The following is a 25253-nucleotide window of genomic DNA, read 5'->3' as shown; positions in this document are numbered from 1 at the left end:
CTGCGTCAGTTTTTTGCAACACATTTACACTGCATCTTCGTCACATATTGACGTGTCAACTGCCTGTTACATGCCTTGTCTATACTTAAAATACACTTCTGTTTTCACAGGAAATGTACAGTTTGCACACAGTCTCTTTCAAAATAAAAGCACTTTGTTAGTAAAACACTGTCAATTGATGTTTTATTTTTTCCTTCAGCAACACACACACGTGGTTGGGTTTAGGATAAAAGAACAGGGTTTGGCTTTATAATCTCACGTGAAGTCCGCACCGGCCCACCATGTGAAAGTTGGTGGTTGTTGGACCCATCCATCACCCCTCCCACTGGGCCTACTCGGATTTCTGACACCTTGACTTTCACTGTTGTCCTGCTGCGTTTGCCCCTGACGCTGCCAGGCACTCTTAAACAATGACAGCGACTGGCTGTATATCATGCCGATGTGAAAGGACGGCTTTTTCGTTGGTGTCTGACGCTTAAAGTCACTGACCAAGCGTCAAGTTTTGACGACTTCAGAGTGAGACCAGGTTGGGACTCCCATTTTGAAGCCTTGGGTCTGGAATTTTGGATCTTTTGAGCCAGAAGTGACCATATTTAGACAAGAAGGTGGAGGAAGTCACCTTTTGCAGTGGAATGATTCACCATTGGGCGGTGTCAGTTTGTAACGTGGCTGGATGGCACCTGTTGCAGCAGTATGATAACCACACAAAGGCCTTGTTTTGAAACGCTGTTGGTAGCGAGGTACTATGAGCAGCTGGACAGTCCGTATAGGGCGGGTGGGAGGGATGGTGGATGGGTCCAGCAAACCCTGGACTTTCACTCGGGTGCCCGGTGTTCACTTCCTGTATGAACGTAGAGCCAAACTACGTGCTTTTGTTGACGTCCTGGCATTGGTTACGGCATCCTGGAACATAAACAGCAGACGCAGGAAGACATCTAGTGTGTTAAATGTAGACACGAAAGTCCACTGACAAAGTGTTTATGTGACAGTTTCGAATGAGAACGAGTAAAAATCCAAAACCCGTCAACATGGACTGATGGGGAAACCAGTTCCCGGTTTTACTCAGCAAAGTCAACCAGATTCTTGTACCAGGTGTCAGGTGATCTATTACGGGATGATTAGTCACTGACCTGCATGTTGTCCCTGGTGCACACTCAGTTCTATGACGTCAGCCTTGTTTCAGTGTTGTGAACGTTTTGACTCAGACTCTCGCTGTCTCAAAGATTTTGGTTTAAACTGAGACCAGTTCGAGTTTTTTTCCCGTTCCTGTTTTGCTGTCAGTTCCCCACAGAGGCTCAGAGCTCTTCAATATGAGCACTGATGTGCACGTTAACACTGCACACGATCTCTCTCAAGGTTCACTTTACACATATTAGAATAACCTGGGACATGTTCATAGTTCACAATTTGAAATTAGAACTAAGTTCCCAAAAATGTAACTACTTTACATTAATTTCCTCCATTTCTTAATAAAATGAAATCTTGTGATCATTATTTACTTGCAGATATTTCCCAACACTTGTCGGATACGTCAGCTTGATCTGTCGTCTCAAATTCATTGCCGATGTAGCTGACTTTCTGACTTGCTTTTTCATACCCAGACCGAAATATGAGATTTTTTTCTGTTGAATCTGCCCTTATTTGTTCATACATGTTCATATGAACTGGTTACGGTGCTAACTTTACCAGTAAATGCTGCTATTGTCTGAATTTCAGATTGCACCACCCGTGCGGGCGTTGTGTTGAAGTCTGTTCTCTCGTCTGTTGGTGTTTTCCTGCTTTTCAAATCTGTAGTGCCCCCTCTGTGGTTTGGTTAAGGAAAGGTTTGGTTCAGATTTAGGAAGGGAAACACACCAACGGCAGCATTGTTTTTTTGTTTGCTTCTTTTGTTTGTAGAGTCTGGGCGGCAGTCTGAGGAAGGATGGGTGGATTTTGTTTGGTATTTTGGCCGTGGTTCACCCTGAAGTCATTGCTCCATCATGTGTCCTGAGTATCTTCATATCAGCTTCTTTGTAACCACTTTCATATCCATTGTATTGACAATAAATTGCTCGCTGTTGCTCATTCATACATGCCCTAGACTGGGCCATAACATGACATTACTGTACATTTCCTGTAAAAACGAAGTGTATTTTGAAAAGACACAATACGTGTCCCTGAAATATTTAGAAAGACACCATACCAGTCGTATTTAAATGTGCAAGAAAATTCTGTTTAAATCATTCTCATGTTTTTATCAGTGCAGCATTTCAGTAGACTCTTATCATTTCCTGTTCTAAGTTACATTACAGCTGACTCACCGTGAACTACAGTTAGTCATCCGTAAGAATATTGAAAAGGCACTTTCTACATCCTTTGTCTTGAGCCTGTTTGGACTTGACACTCCTTTACAGGAGGTGTTGAACAGATACACTGACAGGATATGACACAGGCTTATTACTTTGTGTTGCATTCACTTTATCAAATCTGATATGAATGGATTTTAATGAATGTTAATGTTGTTTTTTGTTGATAAGGTTAACACAGCCCAGGAAATGATACAGTAACGTGCTGAGAGCCTTTGAAGACAACTGGTCATTACGCATTTCTGGTCAGAGACGTTTTTTTTTTTTTTTCAATTTATGTTTGGAAATTTACAAAAAGTTCGCAAGACACCAGCATTCAGTAAGGCGGGGAACTCTGGATGCAGACTGTATCTGAAGCACTGGCATCCTCTGATCCTGAAGTTGCTCTCTGGGTCCGTCTGCATCATTTACAGCTGACACATCTGCACCACCAGTTGTTTGCTGTTTGCAGAGGTGCAGTAAGAGCCTGTTGTCTGCAGCTCTTCATCAACATCTCACTGTGGCTGTTTCTGCTTCTACTCTTCCTCCCTGCTGTATTGTTAGACTTGTCTTTATTGAAGAAAAGCAGCTACCAAAGTTCTGCTAATTCAGTGATTTATTGACATTTTATTTCCTGTAGATTCTTCACAATAAAGTGTCTGTTATTTTGTTTTGTAAAAACTCTTATTGTGAAGCAGCAGAATAAGATACGTTGAGTTTTCAAGCAGCAACCTCTAACACGGCTGAAAACATTAAACAGTAAAATAAAGCAGTTATCTAAAGTAAAAACAGGACGCAGGAGAGAAGCTCAACTCCAAACCACAGAGATTCAGTTAGAAGCTACAGACGTACTGAGAGCTGAACACAGAGACTTTCTCTCTGGTCTCCTGCAGACAGAGGGGAGGAGAGTCTTGCAACACATACGGCTTGCTTGAGGGGGAGAGCGGGACATCACCTCTACCCACATGAGAGCGAACGGGCTGACCGCCTTTTGAACTTACTCTGGAGTAGGTCCGTCTCTGGCGCAGCTTGGCGTGGCACAGCAGGTCTAAATTGATAATGGAAACTTAAATCAGCGTGGCAAAAAGTGACAGTGACAAAAGCCCACAGCTAACTGTGCTCTCTCTTGGCCTCCAGCTTCCACTGAATTTGCTCCTCTGTCTCTCTTGACCTGTTCAGTCTCCCTCTGCAAAAGTTCTTCCTCTCCATACTCTGGTTCATAAAGGTCTCCTCTTGTCTCCACAGTGAACGGCATTTTGTCGTCACTTCACGATCGTTCATTTTGCCTTATTGTCGTCTCTTCCGTAAACCAGTGACAGCCTGACCCAAACAGTTGTGGAGTAACACAGTGTGTAAAGTGGTGGTGCAGGAATACAGAAGTTTTATGGTGAAGAAAAAGTAGTGCCAAAGAAAAGGGCTGTCTGACAGCGAGGTGCAGCGGTGAAAAAATCCTCAATATAGCTTCTCACACGGCTAAAATACATTTTGATATCAACCCCCGTCCACAGCAGTGTCATGCCTGGTGGGACTCCTGCCTGCTGTTCCAAACTGGCCGTGCCGACCGTCATTTACTGAAGGTAATACACTGACTATATATAAGTACCTCATACGACCCCACTTCAAAAATCCAAAACCAGTCCTTTGATATGTAGAATCACACTGTGTATGTGTGCAGCAAAAGGCAACATTAATAAAAAAAATATATAGAAATCCATCTCACTTTGAGTCTAACGTTCTGTTTTAGAGTCTGAACCTTTTTATCTTTCACCTCAGACAAAAACATACAAATTGTGGGAAACACTGACCACGGACAGTAAATAGAGATTTGACACCCAACCACATGTAAACCACAACATAAAAATCTCCCTGTTAACAGGAAGTGTGGTGGAGCGGCACGCTGCAGCAGTTCCTACCAGCTGCTGTGGTTGAAACCTCAAAGTGAAACGGCGGCTGAGAGAAACCAGAGACTCATGACTGAGAATGCAAATTGCAAAATCTTAGTGAAGTTTGTCTTATCAGTGATTCATGACCGTCTTTGTGTTATTCCAGGTTTGCTCTTGATCTTTGTTTTCTGCAGAATAAGCGCATATCAAAATCTGCTTCCTTCCAGAGAAGCGAGTGACAGGGTGAGTGGGTGAAAGAGTGGCTGATGGGAAGAAGGCCAACCTTTTGTTTGACAGTTAAAGGACTAGAATTGTGGGTGTCTGTGTGCTGACACTTTGCGTGAGCTTGAACGTGTTGCCATGCAGCCTGCATGTGTTACTCAATCAGTGTTTCAGTTGAAAAGAGAAGTTTATTTTGGCACTCCTCCTTCTTCTCCAAGCTTTCACATCATGTTTGAGCGCCTGTCGTGTTATCTTTAGTTACATAGACCAGTTTAAACACACCTGAAGAAAAGCTCAGAGGCACTTTATACAGACAGATCTGCAGTGCAGACTTTCCTCAGGGCTTTCAGGTGTAGTCAACCCAGTTGCCAGAGGAAGATGTTGGTGTTGTACGTTTGTGCAAACTGCGAATATGTTACATTTGCACGTACCATTGAACTGCCCCTTTTACTCTGCCTCTTCAAGGTGGGAATTTCTTGCCGTTATGCTGCTTCCCTGTTCTGTATAAAAGGTACAAATGCTGAATCAGGGGACAGAGTTGTCTCACCTTTAAGCCAGATCGGAGGTAGTGATGGTGCTGAGATGACGTCTATGACAGCCAGCAGGACAGGATCATGGGCAGTATGGTGTCCTACCGTGGGAGACTTAAAAAACAGCCTTTAGCAGTTAGCAGCTAACTCAAATACGAAGAACAGCTGTCAAAAACTTCTTAAATTGGGCAAATAATGAAGTCCAGAAGCTCCTTGTACTCCGACCAGAGGACGAGATCAGCTGCCATATAACAGAAATGGTAAACGACTGACATGTTGTGCCATTGTTATTGTTCATAAAAGGCTGCTGACGTGTATATTATATGCCACACTGTAGAGCCCAACGCTGTTGTGTTACATGTCACACCCATCACGCCTCTATTGCTTTCGTGATGCCGACATGCTTTCTGTAATCACACACTGGAGCGACATGATGCTGCCGTCGTTTGGCTCTGTGTAAGAATGCAAAGGCGGCATAAAGAATGGACTTCCTAACAGCTCTATAGCGCCATCTTTGTGCAAAAAAGGCTTGTGACGTGACATGTAGCCCTCCAGCATCAGTTCTGGACGTTCTTGGATGGTGTGTAAGTTTGCACTCGTTACATGCATTGTGTCTTTAAATCTTTATGTTTGGGGTTACTTTCTGAGGTGTATGCAACAAAACCACGTGTTTAGATAAAGCAAGGCTTGGCTTAACATATGTTTTCACAGTCAAAGACGGATTCTTAAACTTCTGAATGTCAAGGAGGATACATCATCAAATCCTGCTGATTGACTGGTCCAATGTCAGTGATCCTTTGAATTCTACCAAGGACCTTCCAAACTGGTCTCACTCCAAAGTTGCCGAAATCCAGCGCTCGGTCAGTGACTTCTGGCATCAGACACCGATGCAAAAAGCTGTTGTTTCACGTCAGCGTGATACATAGCCAGTTGACATTATTGTTTAACGGCGCCCAGCGACGTCAGGGGGAAATGCAACAGGACAACAATGAAAGTTAAGGCAGCAGAAGACTGAGTAGAGTGCGTGTGAGGGGTGGTGGATGGGTCCAACAACCACCAGCTTTCACCCAGGAGGCTGATGTTCAATTCTTGTAAGATTACAAAGCCAAACCATGTCATTTTTACCTAAACGTAATCATGTGCTTTTGTTGTTGAAGGAAAAAAACATCAATTCACGGTGTTGTATCAACGTAGTGCTTTTATTTTGAAAGAGACTGTGTGCAAACTGTACATTTCCTGTGAAAACAGAAGTGTATTTTGAAAACAGACAATGCATGTAACAGGCTGAAGTTGACACGGCGTCCCAGAACGTCAACAACCAACACACCCAGGGTACCTTGGACGCCATATGTGGACGTGGAAAGTCCATGACCAAACGTGGACATGTGACGAGGTCGCAGTGAGGATGAGTTGTTCCTTCGCAAATATTCAAGGGTGCATGTGTGCATCCTCAGTGAGCATGAAGTACCCACATTTCTTTAGGAATGATTTGCCGGACTTGAAGGCGGGGTTTCTTCAGTGTTGCACACCTGTGCACTTGCTAGCCTGTTCCAGTGTTGGTTTACTGAGTGCTAGGAAGGAGTCTTGCTTAGCTTCTGTAGGACCCGACTTGGAAGGACCCTTCCCATTAAGGAAGCACCCCTGACTTTGAGAAGTTTCCTACTAACGTAATGTGATGTCATGTCACATACCTTACTTTATATACGTCCGTAGCCTAGCATGCTACACATACGATTGACTTTTGGTTTCACATGGCAACTCCAGGTGTCAAAAAATACCATCACCCGGTTCCTCCAACACTGCGGCTAACAGGTGCCTCCATGCCTTGGTATCTGCCGCCCGAGGGCCACTGACCAAGCATCGGTTTGTGACATGTTGGGAGTGAGAATGGGTTGTAAAAACAGTGGGAATAAATCTCAATGCACAAACTAAACTCCTGAGATGTAGCATTGTGTGGGTACAGTTAGCTGCAGGCTGTGGATGAGGAACTTGTAGGAAACAGTCTGAAAACAGTGGTACAGTTTCTCTCTGCGGTTAACAGCTAGTGAGGGACCAAACAGAGAGTCTGGAGTCGGAGTCAGAGCTCTTATTAAAACCACCTGCAGCTTTATCTGAACCTGTTCTGGTCTGTGTGATTTGAGATGGAGCGGCTCAGACAGTTTATCTGAGGCATATTTGTGGTCACACAAAATAAACCAGTGTGTGAATGAGGGAGCATGGCACCCAGTGCAACACTGTGAGTCACTGATGTATTACTATATTCTTTTTTTTGAGTAAAACTCCTACATCTGTTAACACTGCAACAAGAAATGTCAACACTTGAAAAGAAACTCCTACTTTTTCTTTTGATGTCCACTTTTGTGTTTCTCTTGCATCTTTAACTGCCACATCCAATCATTGGTATCTGATTACTGAGAAGGCCTTTTCCACAGAAGTAAACCTCTGACGATGTTTACAATCTTTCCAGAATGACATCAGATCATCTGGTTGACGGGAAGTGAAGAGCGCAGATTGCTGTAAACTGTTGTGAATGCTCTTGAGAGATATTTACTCTCTTCTCCTGCAGTCCACTTTGAGTTACAGACCCTCTTTAAACATGCAGCGCTGTGTGTTTGATGCCACGGGCACATTACTGGAGCTATAGTAATGTGGTGAGGTCAGGGTCGTCACATAGACCACACATGTGAACTGTCTGTTGGTGTAAAAGGTGGAAGCTGCTGGAAACACTACAGTTAAATTTCCTTCAGTCCACGTCTGTTGAGAAATGACCAGCTCCTCACAGTGGTTTTCTGTTGAACCGTCATTTACTGTCAGTGATCAGTGTTGTTCCTCTGGATGTCATTTTCATTTTTTGATGAAGTGAAACTCATTTAGACTGAAACCTGTAAACTGAAATTGTGCTGCAGTAAAAATCATATTATAAAGTAGAGTATCATCAGTATACTGTTGTTTGATTTACAGACCTGCTCTGGGATAACTGCTCTGTTGTTTTTGCAGGTTAGATCACTTTGAATTTTAGTTTTTGCACAATGTGCCGGAGGCAGTATGTTGTCCCTCCGTCTGTCCATGCGTCCCATTCTCATGAACGCGATATGTCAAGAATGCCTTGAGGAAACGTTCTCAAATTCAGCACAAGCGTTCCCTTGGACTGGTGAACTGATTAGACTTTGGTGCTCAAAGATCAGCCATTTCATTCTTGTGCATGTGATATCTCAAGAAAAGAACGTCTTCAAATTTGGCACAAACATCCACTTTTAGTCAAGGATGGGCTGATTTGAATTTAGTGGTAAAAGGTCAAAATTCAAAGTCACCGTGTCCTCCTCTGTTGCATTTTGTGAGTTCGATATCTCGAGAACACCGGGAGGGAATTTCATCAAATATGACACAAACATCATCTTGGACTCAACAATGAACTGATTAGAATTTGGTGGTTAAAGGTCAAAGGTTAGCTCCACTGTGACATCATAATGTTCTGCAAAACCTTTGTTAACCTTTTTTGACCATTTTTAAATGTCATATCTCAGGAATAGAAGGAGAGACATTTGTTCAGATACTGAATTCAGTGACGCTAATCTTGGGTGTCAACCTTAAAACTGTGCTGATTGTATAGATCTGTGCTGCTGGGAGGTGTAAGCCTGAAGGAGATCAGGCGTGTGCAGAAAATCTCACAAACTACTGGATCAATCAACCTAATAATGTGTGCATGTATATATGACTGTATGCTTACAGACCTCACGTGGTTGCAGTGATTCACAATTATTAAAACCCTGGTTTACTGACTGGTTTCTATGTCATTGACTGCTGACTCCTCACTTCTCGTAACTGGCTGGTAGTGACCGCAAGCTCTCTGGAAATTGTCTTGGTTATAAACAACAAGCCTCGCTGTGTGTTGCAGGACACATTATGGTCTTAAACATGGCTCAAAAATTGACGTAGCGTCTGCAGATCAATTCCATACCCGATATTTTTATTTATTTATTTATTTATTTATTTATTTATTTATTTTTGTTTCACCTTCATTTAACCAGAAAAAAATCCTTTGCAGACTCTTTTTCAAGGTCCCGGCCAAGACAGGCAGCAACTTAAGTTACAGACAACATAGAACAAAAATACAGGATAAAATATACAGCTATAAAGCAAGAAATATAAAACACAAGATGAGATTACTATAAAGAAAAGCCAAAAAGTATGTTAATATATGATATAAATGAACCATAAAAACACAAAAAGGGCAACTACACATGATTACAGTCCAGCAAAAAAACACCCTGACAAGCATACAGATGATTGCGTACAAAAATCCTGCAACAGTGCTCTGAAACGGCAGAGAGCAACCAATGAAAGCAACTTGAGGTCCGTCTGCAGAAGATTCCTCATAGAAAGAGCGTCATTCATAAATATGCTTGCCTGCCAAATTCCGTACGCACCTTCGGTGTAGACAATAAAAACACGTTCTGTGAACTGAGAGCAGGGCTGTTTTTAATTTTTTGTGTTATGTACACACATAAATCTGCTGGAAGTAGGTCAAGAATAGCTCTGTGAACAAGAAAATGCCAATGAAAATGTTCACGAAATTTTAAAGAGCACCACCCAACCTGAGAATACACAGTACGGTGATGAGTCAGGGGCTTACAGTTGGTAATAAATCTCAATGCACCATGATACAGACTCCACAGCAAACACTGGGTGGGCCCATTCATATATAAAACATCCCCATAATCAAGCTGTCAAGAATGTAACAGAGACCACTCTCTTCTTTTTTTGGCCAAGAAAGCGAAGCCGTTCTTCTTAAAATAAAAACCTAGTTTCATCATCAGTCTTCTCACAAGTAGTTCATCTGACTCAATACTCAGATATTTATAAGATGAAACACACTCTTTGCTTTTGCTCTGAAGTGGAACAATATTTGGAAGATTTGCAAGCTTCACCTTGGCAATGTGATATCTTATGATCCACCAAAGTTTGGCACAATACAAGATGACAAAATCCAGATTTCCAATATCTTTGCTGCCATCTTGACTGTAAGGGTTAATCAAGGATCAATATCTGTTGATCTGGTGGAAGAGGCTGCAGTGACGGTGCTGGAGTGCAAGATGCTGCACGCTGTCAATTTTCTTTGAGATAATTACAGATTGAAACCTTCCGTTTTGACCAGCAGTTTGACTTTGAAATAAAAAGTGACAAAGCCTCTAGAGAATACAAATGTATTACATTTTAGTGGAGGAAAAACATCATGTTTGAGTTTTCCAAGTGGATCAATAAAAGAATCTGCCTAATAGCTGACAGGGCAGAGGCCGTCCTGCCGGCTGTGACACCAAAGCAAACATGAAGATTTTTGGAAGTTTAGAGGCTCCAGCTCTCCGTCTTCTTCTCTCCATTCCTTTGTCTTCTCTGTTTATGACCCTCTTCACATTTTTACTTTCTCTCCTGTTGAAAAGACTTATTACATTTCTTGTCTCCATATCAGCGACCTCTGACTTAACATCCTGTTTATGTGTTGGATTATTATGAAACAACCTAATGTGACAGGAAGAGTGAAGAGCGAGGTCGAAGGTCTCCTGAGAAATCTTTCGGTTTTTGAACGCAGACACTTTTGAATCACGTCCTCTCCTGCTTTCTGTAAAGCATTAAAAAAGTCTGTTTCCCAGCTGAGTCTGGCAAAACAGTAACAGACATGTGGGGTAGCATGTGTCCCGTGGGTATTATTGATGTGATAACATGATAATTGTGATAAACTGGAGTTGCCCACATAGCTAATGTCTGGCATTAAGATGTGGAGGAGTTGAAGTCGGGAAGACAGACGAATAAAGAGATTACTTCCCTGATAAAGTGAGCACATATCACTTTATATGAGACAAATCAGGAGAACTCTTCCATGACCATGTTTATCTGTAATTATTTATGGAGACCAACATATGTAAACCAGACCTCAGATTCCTTCAGGTCACGTCATGCTGATTGTTTTACTTCCAAATTCACTGCAAAACGTCAGTGGTGCAGAAATACTGTTGCAGCAATAATCACTTCAATCCACAGTGACTCTGACCGCGTCAGCGTTGTGTGTATACTGCTCAAACAAAGGTCGGCAGTTGGCTCAATGAAAATTATACAGGAAGAAAGAAAGCATTGTTTTTATAAACTAGTCCATACTCATTGAGTGCACAGTTGCCCACGTACAGTTTCACATGGTGGGTGTTTGGGATACAGGTCATAGGAAACTGCAGATTAAATAGTCAACTGAACCCATTAAGAAGAGCAATGTATTCAGACAGAGTGTTTGAAGCTGATAGTACGATTGCTTTATTGAAAGTACAGTAGTACCATTGCCAATAGTGGGATAGTTAGTGGGCTAAAACTGTACATTAGTAGTTGAGGTAGCACGTTGAAAGGCAGATAGTTAAAGTGTTTATATGTTGTATTGACTTAAAAGTGGGCGCACTGGTAGTTCACATGGGAAAGGTGCGGTCCAGTCACCTTGAGGCGTCCTGTTCTACATATCTACCAAGTTTAGTAAAAATCCATATGGCGGTTAGGCCTAGATAAGAAATGAGCTCTCTAGCGCCCCCATTTTGTTTGATGGGGTCAATAATGGAGGGGTCCCCTCAGATTATGTGTGGGCATATGCCTACAAAGTTGCGTGGTGATGGGTGAAACCCTTGAGATGTTCTACACCTTTATGTGATGAGCCACGCCCTTGAAGTGTCAAAGATTCGGTGCCTGGAAGTGGGCCTGTAGGCTCCCGACCTTGAACTTCTTGTCTCTTGTTAGTCGTCTTCAAATGTCGATTTGATCTCTTAGGTTCAGCTGGCAAATACTTAAAGAAACACTGGAAACAGGCAAGATGCAAGGTCCGATGCAATCAAGTTTAATGTGTCAACAGGCTTTAACACATACAACTTAGTGAGTCAGACTCCGGAGTGTGACTAAAGAACTGCGTTCAGAACCCTAGCTTATATGCTGGTGGAGATCCAGACGAGTCTCCACCTTTTTTGCTAATACTTCCTACTCGAACCCAATTCTATTGGTGGAGAACTTCTTTGTGTCCAATTCTGATTGTAGCCTGGAATTTCCCAAAATTCCTTCCCTTAGGTTCGGTTCCATTCTCGCTCTATTTTTTAAAAATATGTGCATTCTGGGGACTCTCTATACCGTCCACAATGTGTCTAGTTTCATGCAAGATGTGAATTCCAGGGACTTCTACACGGCCCACAGTGTTTCTAGTTTCATGCAAATAAAACCTTGGAGTACAATATGTGAGCAAGTGTGTGCTAGTTACAGCACCTGAGTATGTGTTTCATCATTAAACAGGACATGGTGTGTTCTTTCAGTAAATGACCTTGACAACAGATTCAAAGGAGTGAATGATCAAAGGAGTAAATGACCTCGACAGTATCTAATACAGATTCAAAGCTTTTATAATGCCTTGTACATGATTATATGGCTCTTTTTTGTTTCCCAATCACTTAGATATCTTAACTTTGTTACTTGATTTACTAAGCACAAACTTTTACACTACACCCTCCGCAATATTCATTGCCTTATAGAAGCTCAGTTTTAGGAAGTTTTCCAACTTTTGCCAAGAGGGAACTTTAGATATTGGTCCCTAGATTATGTTCACCCAGTTTCATGCAGATCGCTCAAACTTCCTAGGAAGAGATCCATTTGAAGTGTTTTTCAAAAAATTCAAAATGGCGGAAAATCTATATAAGCGGAAGTTATGGGTTCTTGAGGCAAATGTGTTCCTCATGAGGAGAGGCATCTCTGTGCAAAGTTTCATGTCTCTACGACATACGGGGCATGAGATATGCCCATTCAAAGTTTGACATTTCAAAGGGTTGCTATAGCGCCCCCCTTTGGCCAATTGATGTAATATTGCTTCATTGGCATCCTCCCATGACCCTCTACCACTGTGCCAAATTTCACATGGATTGACCAAGTCAGTGAGGAGAAAAACATGGAACACACACACACACAGAGTTTTCGTCATTATATAGTAAGTTTGGTTCACTGATTGCAGTTCTCTGCCTCCTACAGCTCTATACAGCCACAGTCAGTTTGTCTACATGCACTTAGTGCACTGAGAGCTGAGCTTTTGTTTGGTACGTCTTGTTTTAATTTCCCCTGTCTATTTGAGACCTGATAAATATGAAAAACTAAGCATCTTGTTTGGGGACAACGTGTTTACTTTTAAAAGTCACAAGTATAAAACTGTTCATTTCAGCACCTGACCATGGCTGTGCAAAAGCAAAATTGCAAGTAATGCAACCCATCTAAAAGCCTTGTGATTTGTTCCTTTTGTATCTCTGTATGAATTCTCCCTGCTCTGTACACAAAGCTAGGAATGTCCTTTTTGTCACACCTGACTGACCTGTGAGAAATGCTGTGATAAAACAAGAGGGAGACAGGTTTTTCCTATTTAATCTTATTTTGTTATATTTCTCCCTCTCCCCTCTCTGGAGGCGTCCGATCTCCCTCAGCCCTCCGCCTCTCCCACCTTAATTAAACACTGAAAACAGAAATAAAATACAGAGACATTCTTTTCTATTTTCATCTTATTTAGATATATTTCTCCCTCTCCCCTCTCTGGGAGCATCCGACCTCCCGTCCCCGCACATACTCCTGAGGCTCTTTTGGACGACATGTCGACAACTCTTCACCTGCTGCAGCTCTGCAAGTGCCTGCCAGCGCACCCCTCTTATTGTTCAGATGTCGAGTGCTGTCAATCATTGCAGCGACGCATGGGCGGTCAGGTCTCTTCTCTCCTTCCTCAAGCTGATTCTACGCACGCCTCACGGTAGCGCATGTGCGCATCCATTGCGCATATGCGCAAATGCGTCCCCTCGAGCAAAATGTGGCCCCCCATGGAAGATGAGGCCCTACGCACAGCGCGTGTTCTGCGTTTAGGGAGGGGCGGCCCTGTTCCTTATTAACAACAACTCAGCTTGTTACTATTGCTAATACTGGTCAGATCACTACAACCCCACTTCTCCCCCTCAAACAAGCCATGTGTGATGTGAGACTCTCCTCCTCTCTGTCTGCAGGAGACCAGAGAGAAAGATGTCTTTAAAAGTCTCTGTGTGTTCAGCTCTCTGTACGTCTGTAGCTTCTAACTGAATCTCTGTGTTTGGAGTTTAGTTTCTCTCCTGCGTCCTGTTTTTACTTTACATATCTGCTTTACTTTACTGTTTCATGTTCGCTATCAGCTGGATTAGAAGTTGTGTGAAGTTGCTGCAACATTTTCTTATTTTGCCGCTTCACAATAAAAGTTTTTACATGACAAAATAACAGGGGACTTTTATTGTGAAGAGTCTACAGGAAATGAAATGTTTTATCACTGAATTGGAGGAAATTTGTTAGCGGCTTTTCTTCAATAAAGACAAGTGCAATAATACAGCAGGGAGGAAGAGTAAGAGCAGAAACAGCCACAGTGAGATGTTGATGAAGAGCTGCAGACAACAGGCTCTTACTGCACCTCTGCAAACAGCTCACCTCCAACAGGTAAACTTCTGTTACCTGCCCTGCTGTGGAAAAACACATGCAGCAAAAATATTGAGGGACTTTAGCCGTGGATCAGCCTGCTGCTTTTAAATGTCATCTCTTAAGACTAACCATCCTCAGTTAAAAGCCCCTTTTACGCTGCCAGATTTTCGGCGAATGTTGGGCCGTTTTGCCGGCAAGCTGCGAGCGTTCAGACACACAGAGCTGGATTGGCGAGTTGATCCGAGGCGCCCAATTTTCCGCCTCGTAGGGTAGACATATTGGTGGAACCTTTTTGGTTTAAAAAGAATGAGGCGGAACTTCTGCAACGGGAGGAGCTGTTGATGACACGTGCGAGCCACTGGCGGTGGATAAACAGGAAACAGCTGATAGCAGGAATTAGCGAGCAGCTAGTAGCAAGAGGGAAACACAAACCTGACAGACACTGTAAAGATGAGCAACTGGGGAGACAAGGAATTGCGCGGCCTCCTTGTCCTCGCAAACGAAGAGGCCATTAACCGTCAGATGACGGGGACGGTGAAGAACGGGCCGACTTATGAGAGAATCACCGAAGGACTGACCAGCCGCGGCTTCCCTCCCACGTCACTGTTTACGTCACACGCTGAGCTACACGTTTTGTTACTTGCTCACGCCCCCCATTGCCCCGAAAAAGGCACATTCTGTATAAACAAAAGTAGGTAGGCGGCATTTTGCCGCACTCCCCGATTTTGTTTTTATACTGCCAATGCAGAGCAGCAGGAGATGTCCTCTTTAGTCTTGTTGGATTCCTTTTTTTTTTTTTTTAACCTTTACATAAACAGATGAGCTGTGCTGTCGAAATATTAAAATCATCTCCAGTTTCACAAGTGTTCCCAGAAGCTATCCTCCCATTTCACATAAGACTCTGTTATCAGCTGCATCAGTTTATTGGCAACCAAACAGAGCGCTCCCAGTTTAGTCAGTATGACACCTACTGCAGCTGACACCACTCAGCCTTGTCTCATAACATGAAGTTCAGTTATTTTACTACATTTAACTGTGAATATGTGAACGTATGGATGTGTGAGTGTGTGAGTGTGTGAGTGTGTTTGCAGCAGCAGAGTTCAGATGAAGGTGGAGATGGAGGTGAGGATGTTTTGACTGCAGCTCTGATACACTGAGATTTGACTTCTGTTTCTTGTAGATACCTACCTCGTAGATTTACAGCCTGCTGATGTCTTTACCATGTGTTCTTCCTGTTATGACTGTCCACACACACACACACACACACACACACACACACACACACACACACACACACACAGATGCAGCAGTGGGAGATGATAATCTGATCCTGTGCAGCTTTGTCTGACTTCTGCTTTCTGGCTTCACTTGACTGATCTCTTTTCTGAAGAAACTCTTCGTCTCAAAACCGTTTACACTGCAGTTGTTAATACTTTGACACTGACGCAGCTCTTTTGGCCTCACTGTCGATTCACAAGACTTAAAGGTTTCTGGCTCTGATAACACAATGGGCCGATGTTTCTATTCGTGTTCCTGTTTAGTTTGTGTTGTTTATGCACACACGAGGACACGTTTCCCTCATTAATGGCAGAATGTGAATTCTAATGGATCCATCTGATGTGTGTAGAGGTGTGTGTGTGTGGTCATTCTGTAGCAGCCTGGTGTTTATTATCCGCACATAATGTTATAAAGCTAAACACAGTGGATGACCATGTGTGATGGCACCGTGGCAGCAGCAACAGTAAGAATCATTCATATTGTTTCATAGTTTTATAGATGAATGCAGACGGATTGTACCACATTAGAAGTAAATATTTTTAAGATTCATGCTGATTAAAGACATCTGGTGATGAATTAAAACAGGTTATATGTATTTTAAGTAGGGCTTTGAGCTACCACCTACGAGCTAAGCACACAGGTGCAGCTGATCAGACTGATGTCAGCTGGCAACTGCAGCACCAAAGCTGGCAAAGCACTATTGTGGAGTGTGCAAACACCACAGACCTGTGGATGAAACTAAAGCAAAGCTGAATACAGTCCTTGCTAAATGGGTGGCAACCTCTGGAGCTGATGGATGAAGCCAAGACTCAAGTGCCAAAAACTGCAGTTCCTCTAATGTCCACTTGAGGCTCGTTCCAGGAGTGAGTCAATCCACATGGACTAACATAATGAAATGAAGAAATAAACATGTTTACAGCCTGGTGCAAAAAAAAAAACAGTTTTGGTCTTTGTAGTTAATTTCAACATTCGTCACAACACAGGCTGTGTTTTTATATAACTCACCTGTTTTAATGTTATTAAGGCCCAAAGTTACAAATCTCTGAGGGCGTGGCTGCTACATTGACAGGCTCTCAGTTTCAGTCTTTTCCACCCTCTTGCCCTTAAATGGTCACTTCTCTCTCCTAAAAAAACAAGATGGCAGTCCACAAACCGCTGGGTGACGTCATGGTTGCTACGCCCATTAGTTACACAGCCTGTGGTGGCAACGGACTGCATTTTAAAGGCTTGAACATACCTTCTGAGTTGAACGTCCGCGGAGTGCAGCGGTCCAGCTGCGGGGTCCAGATTTCTCCTTGGTCATTAGTTCAAGGTCCAAACAGTTTAATACATTCAGCATCGTGCTTATGATTGATGTCATCGAGCTCATTCCTGTCTCAAGTAACTGTTTGTTAGTCGCTTACTCTGCAATTTTCAGATGTAATGTTGGCATTGGATGCTCCTGTGCACCACTGATTCGTTACATTTGTAATAGGGTTTGATTGAATACTCAGATGAAACGAGTATCTGGTAAAAATAATTTACTTTTTACGATTATCATACGAGTAAAACGTTTCATTAACTGTAGTCATGATACAGGAAAACCTCATTTTGGTAGCTGTGTTTACTCTCATGATAAAAATGATCTGAAGCTCAATTGCACTTCTGTTTTCACAGGAAATGTACAGTTTGCATACAGTCTCTTTCAAAATAAAAGCACTATGATGGTACAACACCACCAATTTCTGTTTTTGTTCCTTCAACAACAAAGAAAAAAGGGTTTGGCTTCTCTTGCAGGACACAAACACCGCTCACTGGGGTGAAAGTAGGTGTTGGTTGGACACATCCACCACCCTCCCCTTGTCCTCCTCGATTGGACATTCGTCGCCTTAACTTTCGTCCTTGTCCCGTTGCGTTTCCCCCGATGCTAAACTATAACAGCAACCAGTCGCATATCATGCTGACGATAAAAGACGTCTTTCTTTCATTGGTTTCTGGCAGCGCAAGTCACTGCCCAAGCGCCAGATTTCGTTGACTTGGGACTTCAATAACGACAGATCATTTCTGGCTAGAAATTCTTGCTTTTGGTGGCACGATCATGGCAGGAAATGCAGCAATGTCTTAGTAAAAGACAACCGCTTTTTGTGACACAGAAACATACAATGCCAACATTTTTGTCTGGCAACCAGGCTGACACTGAAACATGGTGTGTTTACTTTTATACATACATAATAAGATTAAATAAATACTGTAAATACCTGCATGAACAGAAGTGTTATTATGTTGACAAATGATCAGCAATAGAAAAAGCCTTTACTTGGCCTATTGGCGTCAAATTAAGACACTCAGCAGCAGAACACATGATGGTGGAGCTGAGGCTCTGCTGCTCTCCTTAGTTCTTGGAAGGTGTCCAGCAGACTGGAGGTGCTGACTGTGTGAGAGAGCGTCGCATAAATGTCAGTGTGAGTGTTTTACAGCGACACAGGAGGAGGTGATGATTGGACATGGTCACGCTGCTCAGCGCTGCAGCTTCCTCTGCAGGAAGAGTCAAGTAATGTGACTCACCTGTTCACCAGTCCGTCAAACGGCGCTCATAAAACCTCAGTGAGACGAGTACAGTAACAACAACATCGTCACCTCATGGCTCCGTCTGCCTCCACAGTCGCTCCACAGTCAAGCTGTGTTCAGTCCACAACGTGTTGCCATGGCAACAGAGCGCTGATTTCAGCTTTTATATCTGATCCTGCTTAGTTTCACTTCCTACGCTGATCAGATCCTCATCACCACATCTATCACATTATTTTTGATGACCTTAAATCCCTTTATCAGTGGATTTAAGTGGTTCTAATATTTAGATCTTTTTAAAGATTATTCCATGTTGAAGGTGCACAACATCAATCACAGACAGAAAAGTAGCTTCCATGAGTTTTTTCTTTGCACTGAAAGTAAAACAAGATTTATTCCTAAAATAAAAGCCAATCTCTACTTTAAGCTCCCCAACAAGAGCAGCAATGTGTACATAAAATGAGCTTGTCATCTATCCATATACCCAAGCACCTGTATGTTGACACCCTTTCAATGGATTACCCAATAGAGGTTAAGACGCTAAAATCATGAAGCATTTTTGCTTTAATTGCACCACTGTCACTTCACTCTGCAGCTGCAAAGAACTTTGGAGCAAATATCAAACCACTATGTTCCAAGGAAAAGGTGGAAGGAAGTGTTTTAAAGGATTTAATAACGATGAAAGATAGAGCATTCAAAGTTACAGTGATGACAAAACCAGCCTGAAAATGTGTTTGTCTTTTTCAGTGACAGAAGAAGAGCTGGAGGATGGATGGAGGAATAAAGAGGAAGAGTGCAGGTACACACACACACACACACACACACACACACACACACACGGATAGAATCAAATTAATCGTATTTCTTTTCGTACTTGTTTCTACTGTTAAGACCTTGTTTTCCTATTTTGAAAGGCAGAGAGTGTCACGTGTGTCCTGGGCCGACAAAAAGCCCTCCAGTGAATGATTAGTATAAAATAAAATTAAACATTGACTGATAAAATTGGGAGAGAGCATTAATGCTTCAAGTATTCATTCAGTCTTGGGGCTACAGTGCAGAAATATTGAAATACACCATTCTGTTTTCCCTCGCCAAAATTTAGAGCAACTTTGTAGTGTTATTTGCCCCCCTTTCTGACAAGATAGTATAACATGGTTGGTACCAATGGATGTCTTAGGTCCTAGTAATTTTATATGATACCTGTGTGGACATTTGGATGCAGCCGTGGACTTCCTCAGTTTGCGTCTGAATGCTTAATCGAGTGTGGCATGATGAGGCTGGCTGCTAACGCTAGCATCAGAGGCTGTGCTAGCTTGTACGTCCAGGTTCGCTGCAAAAGTCCTTGTGTTGAGGTGATGTTTCAGGCTTGAAGTTCTCTGATGCTACGAAAGTTCCTTCCTGCAGAACCTGCAGAGAGCAGTGCTCCTTTCAACAGCTCCATGTGGGTGTTTTTTTAGTGTTAATGTTCCATTCACGGGGCCGAGCAGCGTCATCGCGTCTGCCTCCATCATGCGACAAAGACACTGTTCTGTGATTGATTCATTGAAATGACTGTGTTATTTTGACAGCCCTAGTTTTAATTATATAATTACATTTATTTTTACACATTATTTTGTTATTTTGTTTTGTCAGTGATTTCAGTCAGTAAGTAAACTGTTGTACTTTATTCTATTCAAGGGTCAACCATAGACCTTTTCATCTGCCCCCTCTTGGCCTTGGGCCAAGGTCATCTGTACCCTTTGACCCCCTCTGACAGCAGGCCTGAGTGTGCGTCCAATCAAAACAGCACCAACCACTCAGTAGACGGTAAACACACTCAGAGAAACGGTAAGCAAAGCAGCAGAAAGTTGAGGAAACAAGGAAAGACGCTCAATAAGCTGAGAAAACGACGCAGGGGTACGTACAACGATTTCTCCTTTCTTTCCTCCTCCTCCCCCTGGTTTCCTGTTGTTTCCTCAGACTTCCTCCCTGTGTGCACTTACATGTGTAGCTGTGTGTTTCTGTTCTGTTCAGCAGGTAACTGTATAAACCTTCAGCTAAGGTCACTCAGTTCAGATATAAGTGCTCCTACTGGTCGTGTTTCTATAAAAAGCTGCTCCAAGGAAGGAACCCATTTCCTGTCAGCTCATATCCTCTTTCTGTTGGTGAGAGGTCGTGTCCTGTTGTCTCAGAGGGCAGCCGACACTCTGCTGCTGCTGCTGCTGCTGCTGCATCTAAAGGCAGTCAGTTTACAGTTTGACCGGGAAGAAATGCACACACACAAACACCATGTATATTTGATTTCCCCTCAGCGAAACTGGGATTTATAAAGCGATGGAGACAACAGGTCATCTGAGGCAAAGCTCCACCTTCTGGCAGCAGAACAAAGTTAGTGACTTAGAAATGACAATAATGCAGGATTAATGCCAGACATGAAAATACCCTCAGTTGCTGCTGTTATTCATCATAATTATTAAACAATTTAAGGTCAGTGTTTGTTATAATAACTCTAAAATTATGATTCAACTGTGGGAGGCACGATGGTGCAATGGTTAGCGCTGTTGCCTCACAGCAAAAGGGCTCTGGGTTGGAACCTGGCTGAGGCCCCTCTGTGTGAGGTTTGCATGTTTTCTCTGGATTCTCCATCTTCCTCCCACAGTCCAAAGCAGCCTGTTCTCTTTGTCAGTGATTTTGGCATCAGACACCAAAGGCAACAGCCATCTTTCATAGCACCTGTTGTGGCGGTATGATACGCCACAGGGAGGTGTCAGTTTGAAACGCTGCTGGTGAGGACATAATATAAGGAGCTGGAAAGCCCCTGTAGGACGGGAGGTTTGGTCAATGGGTCCGATAAAACCCGGACTTTTACCTGCGAGGCCGGTGTGTGGGACGCAGGTGCAGACACTCCCAGCTGCCTCTCTCTCAGCTCCGTTAAAATTGTGTTAGATTTAGGCTTTTATGTCTGCTTTGCGAGCCTTGGTGGAGCTTTCTGTGGTCCGAGTTGGATGATGGTGGCGTGTGGCTGCAGGCCATCATTAGAAAGAGGAAAACTGTAAACTGTCCTCTGGCCAACTTCTAGCTAGCTTGCTGCTAGCTAGCTAGCTAGGTTGATGTTTTTCAAATGTAAACATCGAGGAAAAGATGGAGAAGTATGGGCACCAGTTGAAGTAGCATCTTGACATTGTACAGACGTTTATCAGGAACTGTAATATCCTTTGATTCACCGAAACTTGGCTAAATCCATCACAGCGCGATTCTACCTGGCAGCTCCTTTTCTATTGCTGACCTGATGGAGCAGAGGAAACCATCAGGAAACGTTTCTGCTGAAGAGCTCAGTGGATAACACATTTGTTTTGGTCTCACTCTCTCTCTGGACTTTAGCTCCTTGTTTACTTTCCTCACTTTCTCTCTGGACTTTAGGTCTTTGTTTACTTTCCTTCTCTTCTTTTGCACTGAGCTGAACTGATCATTCACTTGGTTCAACATGCTGAATCAGTCATATTTTTTATTTTATTTTTTTAAAAGCCAACAGGGGCTTATGAGGGGACCGGTGCAGGACACATTGCACCGACAAGAGCGACAGACGTTCATCAACAGCACAATATTGACTGGCTGTCAGCTTGGTGTGTCAGGGCCTTAAGCTTTCAGATGAAATTAAGTTGGACAGAAGGCTCCGTCTTTCTAATGTTGAGCATAAATGAGCCTTTAATGTGCAAACAGTTGATAGAAGGCATCTGTGGGGGCGTAAATCAGGCTCGTGCACGACCACAGAATGACTGCGGTTAATAAAAAAGAACGATATGTATACATGTCTTTATTAATCTGTGTAGACAGACAGACAGACAGACAGACAGACAGACTGAGGTGTGATGAGGATGTTTTGACAAATTCTGACTAATCTAGCAGATCCAGATCCTGAGGAAGGTGGTCTGTTGATATGTTGACCTTTGGCAGTTGACATAAATGCTCTTGAGTTTCCCATTGTTTGTTGTACTGCCAGTAACAACACAGGGTTAATGACACATATTGTTGTACAACATGAAGCCTCATCAGCAGAGTGTGTGTTGCGTCAGCTGAAGTCTAATAATCAGTGTGTCAGTGCTGCTGCTGCTCCTGTGAGTCTGGAAGTGACCCAAATAAAGCTGTGTTGTGTTCAGGTGCTGCGTGTCTCATCACGCCTCAGCTGCTCTCAGCTATGTGGCCCCGCCGGCCTCCACCTGAGCCCTGCAGCAGTCACAGACCTGACTCTCAAACACACAGGGATCAGGGACGACTGCAAACCTGCAGCTCAGGTTTCCTGGTGCTCAGCTCTGTTTTCAGGAAGGAGTTTTAAAGTAGTGCCTGCCGGCGTGAACGGTGACTGTGAGGTTTAATTCAAACATGATGAATTTGTCCAGTCTCTTTAAAGTGAGTGACACCTGGTTAATTATTCACAGCCAGAAAGAAAACCAATGATATGATCAGAGACAGAAGGTATTTGGTAACTTACAGTCGGCTCCAAAGACAAGATGCCGAGTTTATTGTCTTGACATGATATCCAGCTTTTTGAGAAAACATCTTTTTATGTGTTGTTAAAGGGATAGTTTGGAGTTTTAGAAGTGGGGTTGTATGAGGCACCTCTACAGGAGTCCAACACAGAGGCTCAGCAATGTACTGCTGTGGACGGGGCTCTGCAACAAAACTTACTTTAGCCACTTAAAAAAAAGCCATATCAGTTTAAGTTTACGCTGTGTGTAAGCTGCTAACGGCTTCAGTTCTGAGTTCATTTTAGCTCACTGAACACAGGAGCTGCTGGTCTACCACTGCTTCCATCAGTTAGCATGTCGGAGGCTTTTTAACCACTGAAAGTTTTGTAGCGACCCATTGCTGTTTTTTAGAAGGTCAGCTTCACTGTGACATCATAATACTCTGCATAAAACACTTTTCTGTCATAGCGTCATATCTCAGGAACAGAAGGGGAGACATTTGGTCAGATACTGAATTGGTGACTCTAATCTTGAAACTGTGCTGATTGTATAGATCTTCTGTGTGTGAAGCATCCATGTTTTCACTGACATGGATGGAGACTGTCAGAGACACTGGACTGGTGGGCGGAGTCATACACCCACAAGGCCTTAATTGTGGTTGTGCCTAAACAGAAGCATACATTAGCCACAGCGTTGTAACATATCTGTGGTTTGCAGAAATGTACAATGTTGATCAGTTTTCTGGTGACTGAGCTGCTTTTTTCATGCCGAGCTGAACAAGTTTTTGCCTGTAAGTAAATCCTGCAGAAATCTGGTATGAAGAGACGTCCTGTCGCTGCAGTGTGTGAGCGAAACTGAGTTCATACACATTGACATGTGTTTGACCTCTGTCTGCTCCCCTCCTGCTGGGCGACTGTGCAGCTTCCTCCGTGTTAGTCAGTGTCTTTATTGTCACCCTGTGATCCAAAGTGACAACTCCATCACTGTCAATGATCTTCTACTAGAGCTGAGTCCACGGGACAGCCTCCCCAAATCTAACTAGAGGGACCACAGGGAGGTGAATACTTCTGTCTCCTCATATTTCTATGTCGGACCAGATGGTTTTGTTTCCCTTTGCATGGGAGAACCGGCCTGCAGCTTCACAGCTGTATCTGAAATCTGCAGAATTGTCTGTGAATGAATAATGCGTCAACAGTTTTTATTATGACACAACACAACATAAACACACTAGAGGTATTTCTCAGTCAACGTTTTTCCCAGTTCACCTTTACACCTTTAAACATGCCTCCATTGATTTTAAATAAGAAATAAATATTTTTTGGAAGATAAACTTTGATCCAAGAGGTGAAATCTGATATTTCTCTGCTGACGAATGAGTTTGTCTGAAAGAAAAGTTGAAGGCTCTTGTTACTGTTGGATAGTTTAATACACAACAGCACTGCTTTTACAGTGGAACCCAAAAGTTTGGGGACCCCTGGTGAAAATTGTGTTTACTGCGAATAGTTAAGTGAGTAGAGGATGGACTGATTTTCAAAAGGCATGAGATTTAAGATGAAACATGTTTCTGTAAAATTATTGTACTCATTTTTGTTTTGTACAATTTTAGAGTAAGAAAAGTAAAGGAGCTACATGCAAAAAGATATCTGAGCTCTCAGACAGCTTTTCCCAGGGTCTCAGACCTTAACGAGCTTGTTAGGGCTCTGGCTTGTTCACAGTCATCGTTAGCAAAGGCCAGGTGATGCTCATTTCAAATCTTTATAAAGACTCTGACTCCTGAAAGCTTGTCCCAACAACCAGCAGCCATGGGCTCCTCTAAACAGCTGCCTAGCACTCTGAAAACTAAAAGACCTGATGAAGACTAGAAGAAGATAGCAAAGTGTTTTCAGGGAGCTGTTTCCTCAGTTGGTCATGTCAGTAAGAAATGGCAGTTAACAGGAACTGTGGAGGTCAAGCTGAAAACTCTCTGAGAGAGCTGCTCGTAGGATTGTTAGAAAGGCAAATCAAACCTCTGTTTGACTGCAAAAGACCTGCAGGAAGATTTCTCAGACTCTGGAGTGGTGGTGCACTGTTCTACTGTGCAGACACACCTGGACAAATATGAGCTTCATGGAAGAGTCATCAGAAGAAAACCTTTCCTGTGTCCTCACCACAACATTCAGCCTCACAAGTTTGCAAAGGAACATGTGAACAAGCCTGATGCTTTTTGGAAACAAGTCCTGTGGACTGATGAAGGTAAAACAGAACTTTGTGGACACAATGAGCAAAGGTATGTTTGGAGAACAAAGTGTTAAACACGGGGGTGGATGGATGATGCTTTGGGCTTGTGTTGCAGCCAGTGGCACGGGGAACATTTCACAGGTAGAGGGAAGAATGGATTCAGTTAAATTCCAGACATCACAGCATCTGTAAAAAAGCTGCAGATGAAGAGAGGATGGCTTCTACAACAGGACAATGATCCTAAACACACCTCCAGATCCACAATGGACGACCTCAAGAGGAGCCAGCTGAAGGTTTGGCCACGCCCCTCACAGTCCCCCGACCTAAACA

General features: G+C 43.0%; 1 long non-coding RNA gene across 1 annotated transcript; it reads left to right on the top strand.

The window, feature by feature from the left end:
- Positions 1-15482: 15482 nt before the first annotated feature.
- On the top strand, positions 15483-20130 carry LOC125888439 (uncharacterized). Its single transcript, XR_007449333.1, has 3 exons — positions 15483-15561; positions 19009-19060; positions 19939-20130. It is a non-coding gene; the product is annotated as an uncharacterized LOC125888439 (long non-coding RNA).
- The last annotated feature ends 5123 nt before the right edge of the window (positions 20131-25253 follow it).

Source organism: Epinephelus fuscoguttatus, linkage group LG5 (assembly GCF_011397635.1).
Source record: "Epinephelus fuscoguttatus linkage group LG5, E.fuscoguttatus.final_Chr_v1".
Classification (NCBI taxonomy): Eukaryota; Metazoa; Chordata; class Actinopteri; order Perciformes; family Serranidae; genus Epinephelus; species Epinephelus fuscoguttatus.
The sequence above is the reverse complement of the archived record's forward strand: the minus strand, read 5'-3'. Positions and strand labels throughout refer to the sequence as shown.